Below are 9,661 nucleotides of genomic sequence, written 5' to 3'. Positions count from 1 at the left end.
AAAATAAAAGGGAGCAGAGGGAAAATTCACCTCTCTTACTTTGGTGTCAACCTCTGGACTACTTAATAAACCTGTTAAATTAAAGATTCAGAATGTACCAATCTTTACACTGAGATAACCACTGAGCAATCAATGATAATTTAAAAAATCAATTGGTCTTCTGTAGTAATTAAATTTATCCACTTAGATATAATTGATACTGTTTGCAACTAATTATCCAAGTAAAGGCTCTGAGGGACTATTAGAGACTAGAGGATTGAGCCAAAGATTCTTCCTAATTTGAAATCGGACTTAATGCCATGTTTTCGCAAAAACTGATTTAGTCTTCCCTAGAAACACAGTATTGAACAAACTCAAATACAGTCAAGAAATCAGTATTTCATTAGCTGCAGTTCAGCGTAGTATCCAGTAACTTGTGACTGTGAGCTAATCATTTAACCCTTGTGTTCAGTGCCCTCACCCATAAAACGGAGATGATAACAGTATCTACGTCATGGAATTGTTGTCAGCATTAAGTTATTATTAGTAAAGTGTTTAGAACAGCAAGCCCTGTGTTAAAACCATGATTATTAGTTGTCTTGGTTCTATCTTTAGAAAGAATAGTAAGATAGTCACCAATCACAAGTTTATCCCATTGTTTTATTCTCTCATGTACCTAATTCCCATAGGCATTTTGCATTTAATGCCTTCACATATTATGAGATTCAGTTGTTCTTGGGATAAAAGATAGCTAAAATAGAGAAAAGGGGAGTTCGCATTTGCTGTGTGGCATATCTGATTACAAGTTATTAAGCCAACCCTCCTTTCCCTCTCATAAGCAATTCATTTCTCAGCACCAGAGGGGAGGAATAATAATAAAATAAAACACAGGACAATCTTACCACTGATGCTTAGCATTTGTATATTCACTTAAAAAGGTGGCAGAGCAATTTACTGAAGCCCTCAGGCGGCCTAAATGACAAGTTAGCAAGTTATATAGATATGCTATTACCTATTTATTATGATATTCAATGCAAAAATGTCAGGGAGATCCCTATTTAAATACACTAAATTACTGACTCCTGAGGCCAGAAAGTACATTGAGAAGCTATTAGAGATTGAACCCATCGTCTGGATAAGAATCTATGGCCCGAATAGATGCGAGCCTTTCCAAATTCTAGAGAAAGCTATTGAGCTATCTCCTACATTAAGATTCTCTCTCTTCCAGGATACTCTTTTCAAGGTACTCTGGCTTCAGCTTAAGTACATGCGCATTTGTTCTATCATTTGATGGAATGAAAACAGCTGGTGAGCCTTCTGACCCATTCAACACTTCTTTGAATTCTGTCCTTAGTCCCAGAGCTGTATTTCTCCATACTAATAGAACAGCTTTATCTGAATGTCATCCATTTATCCTATAACCTGTCTTCTCATATGAGATTAAATTACAAATATCCTATGTACTCTGATTCTGACAATGCAGGAATCATATCTTGAGCTTTGCAGTCCAGATGTGCCCTTTCCAAACTTCTGAAAATACCCATCAGTCAAATAAAGGTTAAGTAAAGAAGAATAGCACTGAGGTCAGACCCTTCTTGTTACTTACCGCTGATAGTGGGTTAAGCTATCTGGCCAAGGATCAGAATGTGAGCCAGAAGGCCTGCAACAGATCACACTGGCACAGTTCTTGGCACATCGTAGCGCCTAAGGAAACATAGAATTGAAAGTAAGTAGTTATATGCATGAAATACGGTAAAGAAACAAGTATATTTCTAAGTATATTTCAGATTCCGAGTATATTTTTAAATTAAGGTCCTCAACAATTGAGCAGTTCGACTTCTCCCTCGCCCAGTCCCTGCTTCCCTCACTCTCTTACTGGTGTTGTTCTCTACAACTCTCTTCTTTAAGACATGCTATCTCTGTCTCAGAATCTCTTTCCAGGGTAATGATCGATGATACTTTTCCACACAAAATACACTTTAGGGTAACAAAATAGTTGATGAGGAAAAGCTCTCTCAATAATAGTGATATAATAAGACTAACACCATTCGCAAATTTCTAATTAAATAACGAACCTAAGCAGTGATCATCAATGGCTGCTGATATCACTAAAAGAGAGACAATGGATATTTTATGCCTCGTGATGAAAGATACACCACCGCTAGTGGGGTATTCTTGCAAAAAAAATAAAAATAAATTTAACCTGAATTAGATCAAATCTCTAGATCCAACTACCAGTTAATAGGAAATACAGGGACAGAAGATCATGTTAAATGATACTACAGGAATACAATTTTTAAAATCTAGAAGATTTTAGGAGTAGACTCAACTGGACAACAGTTTCTTCAATAAATAGCTTACAAGGGGGAAAAACAGGAAGGGAGGGAGGAAGAAATCTACTGACAAATTACCAAAAAAAAAAAAAAGAGGACTTTAAAATCGGCTATAAAAATTATGAGATAATCAGGGGAATTTGAATCCTCATTAGATATCAGATAATATTAAAGAACTGCTGTTAATTTTTTAGGTGTGATTGTAGTATTGTGGATATTTTTTAAAAAGATCTTTATCTTTTTTAAATAAACTGAAATAGTCACCAAACACTTACCAATGAAATGATTTGATATCTGGGATTTGTTCTAAATTAAGTGAGGTGGTGGGGGGAGGAAGAATAGATAGAGGTATGAATAAAACAATAATGGCCATGAGGTTATAATTGTTAAAGCTAATGATACATGCAGGTTCATAATGACATTCCTTCTGCTTTTGTGCATATTTGAAATTCTCAATAAAAAATAAAATGATATAAAAAATAATCCCACTGAGTGCTGAGCAGAACGAATGAAATGCAGTGCCCAAGATTTTCCACTGTGTAAAGTGGAGATTTCTTTTATTTGCTTTCAAATAATACATTGTAATACATGATACTGAATTATAATACAATAAAAGAATCATAATGATAAAATTCTTTATTGATTTAAGGTTAAAACACAGAAGAGTGCAAAAAATACACAAAATAATTGAAAACACAAAATAAATACTTATCTATATAAAAAGATGAGTGAAAAGCAATGGCTGTATTGAAGGGAAATGTAATTTTAAAGACACTAAATGATATTCAACTCATTTAAGCAATGATACTATAGAATAAATATTTCTATAAAACATTTTGTGTTTTCACTATGGAATAAGGGAAAAGGAGGGGCCTTCGGTTAAAGATCGTCTGATAAAATATAAGACACCAAGTTAAATTTGGATATCAGATAAACAATAAATAATTTTTTAGTGTTTAAGTGTGTCCTACATATCTTTATTTGCTAAATCTGTCAACCCTACTTCCTATTCTTTAACTGTTTTTTTTCCCAGATTTATCAAGATATAATTGACATTTAACATTGTGTAAATTTAAGATGCACAACGTGATGATTTGGTCAACATACATATTGTGATATGCTTTCATTTGTTTTTGTAATTGATTTTTTTTCTTTCTTACCACCATTCGACTGCCTGTCCTAAAATGTTATCCATATGGTACTTCATTAAGGCAGCTATTATTTAAAACCTCTCATGTTAAGAGCCGAGGGAGATTTCTAGCCCTGTCACCTTGGAGATTGCAATTCTGGTACAGGTATTTAATTTTGAGATCTCAAAAAAACAGCAGAAAAATTATTCCCTGGAGAAGGAGGAATCTGGAAAGTGTTTTTGACAGATCCACCACATTCTTACACCAGCAAACGCTGCCACTTTGTTCTCTCTCTTCCTCCCCTTTTCCTTGCAATAACACATGAACTGTATTAATCAACCAGATAATGGTGGTGGTGAGTGGGGGTTGATGAGGGCCCCACTGTACTCACTGCACTGACTCGACCAGACATATGGCTTGAGGTGGGAATAATGGGAACCAGAATGTGGCCCCTTAGTCCCAACCACAGCCCTTTAGAGATCGCCCCATCTCTTCTATGTCTCTACGACTGTGCACTCATATTTTACTGTTTTCAAAGTTCTTACACTTTTCTCTGCTACTCAGGAAAGCTCTGAAAGATAAAAGGTTAAGCAACTAGCCAAAGATCATGCATCTAGGTGAACCTAGTACTCCTGATTCTCATCTTGGGACTCTTGGCACCATACTTTAAATAAGTTTGATCTATGATAAAGTTAGGGATTCTATTCACTGAAGTTCCTGTGAACTGACACCGATTCTAGACCCAGGCTTTGATCTGTCTAGGTAAGGGGCTCGCTGAGAACATAGACTCGGATTCTCAATTCAATCCTCAATACATATTTAATGAACATTGGACTAGCTATGAGGTAACAGTGGTGGACAAGACAAAAAAAAAAAAGGTGCCTGCCTTCATTAAGCTCACAGTTTAGGAGGAAACAGACAATTAGATATGTAATAACAATTAAGTGTGATGAATGTAGTGACAGAGTTGTCAGAACATACACTAAGAGTCTCTAACCTCTATGTTGGAGAAGTCTTCTGAAAAAGGGATGCTTAAACTGAGACCTTTAAGACTAATAAGAATAACATAGGTGAAGGGAAAGAGGGTGAAAGGGAGCAGAGGAGTATTTCAAGCAATGAGGCAAGATGTGTAAAGACGTGGAGGAGAGAGGAGGTGATGAGAGCATGAGGAGGTGATGTGAGAGACAGGCAGGGCCAAATCATGGATGCATGAGCCAGGCCAATGATTTTGTGCATCTTCAAACCAATATATTCAATATATTTGTTAAATATTTACTTAGAGGAGAAGTTGATTAATTCTGAAGAAAAAGTAGATGGAGGAACACTGGTGGCCACTCAGCTCCTCCTCTGTAGTCCTAAACAGTGCCAGGCTTTGACCCCAAACCTGCAAAGCCTCTCAGCTAAATAAAAGGCCCACAAGTAACAGGACCCGTCTTCCTTAGAAACAGTTGAATGACCATCTATTGTTATTGAATTAAACTCTCTGGGGGGCTCTTCCCCTTCTCCCACTCACTACCCAAGAAGCTTCTTCGCAACCATAAATTTAGGTAGTTCTCGCACAGGTATTCTATTAAAAACAATTTCCTCTATCTTGTTACATTTACACGTTTTGTATGAGTCTGAAAAATCAACAGGGGCCAAGAGTGGGAGTTATATACAGGGTATGAAATTCCCTTGTATTTGCTCCAGCAACACCCTCACTGGGCTGAGTCTTCAGGCCCCCGCACAGCCTGCCTCATGGTCTATATGGGAGCAGCAACAGGGGTGGGGTTGGGGGTGGGGAGCAGCAGTCCCGGAACCTTCCTGACCAGCAAATCAAGGAGACTTTTAAAAATACAGATTCCATGGTCCCATTCCTGACATACTAAGTCAGAACTTATGCAGGGATAGGACTTAGCAGATGATATTTCAAACATTCTCCGTGAGTGAATCTGGTGTCAAAGGATTCTGGGACTCATTGGACTTTATTATAAAAAGCACTAATTTCAGAGCCAGTGAAGTCTGAATTCAGACTCCAGCTCCGGCATTTATTAGCTGTGGGATCTTAGACAAGGTGTGTTCGTTTGTTTGTTTTGTTTTTGTTTCCTCTCTGAGTGTCAGTTTCTCCGATTTCAGAAAGAAAGAAAGAAAGAAAGAAGAAAGAAAGAAGAGAAGAGAGAGGAAGGAGGAAGGAAGGAGGAAGGAAGGGAAGGAAGGAAGGAAGGAAGGAAGGAAAGAAAGAAAGAAAGAAAGAAAGAAAGAAAGAAAGAAAGAAAGAAAGAAAGAAAGAAAGAAAGAAAGAAGAAAGAAAGAGAAAGGAGAAATAGGTGGGGAAAGAAGAGAAACAGGATTTAGCTCATATTATTAGAGGATTAAATGAGATCATAACTAGCAAGTGGTTGACACAGGAGCGCATGAATAGATGTAGTCGTCTATTTCACTTGATTTTACCCTGCCTTACCTTGCCTTACCTCACCAGGATGCCACACTAATTCTGGCCCAAGACCCACCTGCAGCCCTTCTTGCCACCTGTTTTTATTTCCTGAGACCCTGTCTTAACCCTCCTCACACTTACCAGCAGCTTCCTGAGGAATAACATGAGAAGAGGGCCTAAAATTGAGGCCACAGAAAAGTTTGTCGACACATTTCCCACCCCTACCTGAGGCGCCACACCAAGCACAAAGACTTTCCTACAGAGCTGGCCATCCCTCCTCACGACTGAGTAAAGTTGCTGTGTAATGATCAAAGTCCATTTGAGTATTTTCTGAACACCAGGATCAGCACACAGAAATAATTCTAAAGTGGTCGTGGCACATGTACTGCACTCCTCTAATGACTGGCACGATTACTTCTAGGCACATTCATTCATTATTAAGAAAAAAGCTGAACGTGGAGACACATTGAATTTTTCCTTTAATGTAAATACTTGGATTATTTAGCGTGTTTGTCAGAATTCAGTTTTTAACCTTATATTATTACATTTTTCTCACAATATTCTAATGAATTAGGCTAAAGCACATTGTTTCTACTAAAAAAATAATATTTTTTCCTGATGGTACAATTAGATGAAAAATAGTGAAAAATACTATGTACAAGAGAAAATTAAAACCACCTCTAACACCTAGAAATAATAAAATTAACATTTTAATGTATTTGTTTCAAATATTTTATACTATATTTTATAAAATTGGCATAACTATATAGTTTCTGAATCATGCTTTTTCACTCAATGTTATATTAAGAATTTTTAGCGTATTGCTAAAAATTTTCAAAACCATAATTTTTAATGTTAACGATAGTGTAGTTTATAAATATTTCATACTTTATTTCCCTGTTGTTTACATTTGAGTTTCCCCCCCCTTTTTTTTTTTTCCTATCATAAATATTAAGAGCTGACTTTCTTATTTACAGTTTACCTTTGGGAAAAGAGAACTACAGAGGTTAAATTGCTCGTTGCAAGGCTGGGACTGAAGTATAAATTCTACACTCCAGTCTAATTCCCTTTTTCATGGACCACAAATATTAACTTGTTTTAAAACTATAAATCAATGCTTAGGCCATACTTGCCTCAGTACATTTTATTTCCTGATCTTCATTTTTAAAACAAACATTACTGACAGTGGAGGAGGGTATGGAGTAAGTTGATATAATGGTCCCGAAGTGGGGGTAATTGGGAGTGAGATGGTCATCCTGTCCCCACAGCTTCCTCTCTCATTTCTACCTTTTCTCATTGCACCAGCTTCCCCAACTGATAACATCACTTTCTGATTTTGATTCATAAAAAAAAGATAAAGCTTTTCTGATGCTCAGCATCCCCACCAAGACATCGATCCCTACATTTTGCATGCTTCCCCTCTCTTTCCTCACCTGATTTCCTCTCTCTCTCTCTCTCTCTCTCTCTCTCTCTCTCTCTCTCTCTCTCTCTCTTTCTCTCTTCCCCCGCCCCTCCCTCTCTCTCAGGTGTGCACACACACATAAAGAGAGAGAGTCTGTTGACCGGTTTGCTTAAAGTTACACAGCAAAGAAATTCAGCACCAGGTTATGAAAAAACCCAGTCCTGAGAACCTGGAAACCCAAATTCTCAGCCTTTATCTGAGCTTTATTACTAACTTGCAGTCGGGGCTTAAGCCAGTTGCTAGTCTCTTTGCTTTCACTCCATCCTTAGTAGATGGTTTTGAAGATTCCTTCCAGTTCTGACATGACATACTTTGAACAGTCTTATTCTTTTAGGTGCTCTTTTAGAACATCTCTCAAACCTTCCCTGTTTAAAACAATAACTTGTTTAAGGCAGCTTCTTTCTGGCTATGAAACATCTTTGTTTCCATTCCTTGTTCAGGTCCAATCCAAGTGAAAATACCTCTGGGAGGGCTCCGTCCTAGGGTTTTCTTTTCTCCAGTACTGCTCTTGTCCCAATCAACCAGGACTCCTTTACTGGGTCCTATGCTTTAGAGGCCCCTCCTCCGGCCCTCCTCTGGGCCTCCTCTTCCCCACAGAGTGACAAGTCTTAGGATTTGCCCACCTGCAACCTTCTCTCCCTCTTCTAGGCCAAGCTCTCCCTACCCAGGAAATCCAGAATTCTCTGCTTTTGAAGTCCTGAGCCTGCTTCCAAGGCCTGCTTTGGTTTCTGCTCCTCTCTGTCCTCTTAAGAGCAGACTGTATTGCCCAAAGTGTGGTAGAGAGGAGACTCTTCGTGGAATTTGTGTTTGGAGCTGTGGACAGGGGTTAGGTATATAAGGTAATGTCTACACCCATATACGTAGGTTCTTTAAAGTCACTATGGACAGAAGGGTGTGTGGTTCATTGGAGGGGGAACTGGAGACATCCATTTACACATTTGCCTCAGGCTCATGAATGTCAAGAATGGGCCTGTTTGTGAGATACACTGTCTTGCATAGACAGGTATAGAGCAGTCAAGAAAATGATTCTTCAAAGACTCTATGAGTTATTCACGGCCATGTGGGAGAATAGAAAGAACAGAGGGAAGCCACAGACTTTTCCTCTTTGGCCCTTGCTAGATGCAAGTTCTAGACACAAAGATAATTTATAATTTTTTGTCTGGTATTCATATTTCCAAACTAGAATTATGATCTTGTAAGCACAAATTGTGATATTATATTAACAGTAATGACAATAAATTATTGACACTTTCTTGATTCCCATGTTGACATTATTTCTCTTTATTTGTGCTCTACTTTCCCTCAACTCCCTCCCCTACCATTAGGTAAAGCAAAGTAATCTCTGTAGGCAGATCTAGCCACCCCTCAATTAACTACAACATTTGATACCATAGTTGTAATAAATGGCCTATTAGAAAGCATGTTAATTCCAAACCTCATTCAATTATTTCTCATGTCAGTGTTTTTTAGGATTAGAAGTCAGGATTTTGTAAATTTGGTTCAGTTAATTATATTCATATGATAGTTCAAAAGGATCAAAATGGAAAATTATGTGCCTTTTAAAATAGTTTTAGTTGTAGTTCTATCCAAGTCAAAAAATTAGCTTGGGAAAATTCTCCCCAGTTTACAAATTAGCTGAATGACATCGAACAAATTAATTACCCTCTTGGAAATTTAATTTCTTTAACTTTAAAATAAGAGGCTTGGATTAAAGGTCTCTAAGATTCCTTTAAAAATCTAAGGTTTTATGATTGCCTATGATTTTATAAGCAGTTATGCCTAGAGCTATTTAACAGAGAAAATTGCAGTATGTGAAAACCTTCAGGACTTACTGAAGAAATGAAAAAAACATTCATCAGGAAATGGGGTCAAGTTAGAGAGCAAAAAGTGTAGTTTCCAAGCAACACAAGTTTGAAAAGAAATTATTACCGAGTTAAACACAGACCCGTGAGGCTGAGGAGAAAGAAAAGAAAGGAGAGCTCCATTTTTTCCTGTTGCTGTCTTGGAAGACGAATCATATGATAACCATTTAACTTTCTGGAACAAAGTGAGATATAAAAGAAATAAACACATAAAATACCCAATTATAAGCTGGCTATAGTTGTCTCTGCTACAGCCTCATTCCTAGTGTTTTAATCAAAGTCTGAAAGTTTGAATGCCAATGCCCCATTGGTACTTCAATGGCTACCCACAGCATGTTAATTTTTTCTACCTCTTTCAGCATCAGAAATTCCTCCTAAAGTCTTGCAAATATAATTTTATGCCGAAGCCCAGGTTAAAAGCTGGTGTCGAGCCCCCAAATCCTATCTGTGATAATATGAGGGAATACAGAATCCTCCCACCC

This window comes from Rousettus aegyptiacus, unplaced genomic scaffold, assembly GCF_014176215.1.
Source record: "Rousettus aegyptiacus isolate mRouAeg1 unplaced genomic scaffold, mRouAeg1.p scaffold_m13_p_3, whole genome shotgun sequence".
NCBI classification, from domain to species: domain Eukaryota; kingdom Metazoa; phylum Chordata; class Mammalia; order Chiroptera; family Pteropodidae; genus Rousettus; species Rousettus aegyptiacus.
This window is presented reverse-complemented; position numbering follows the sequence as displayed.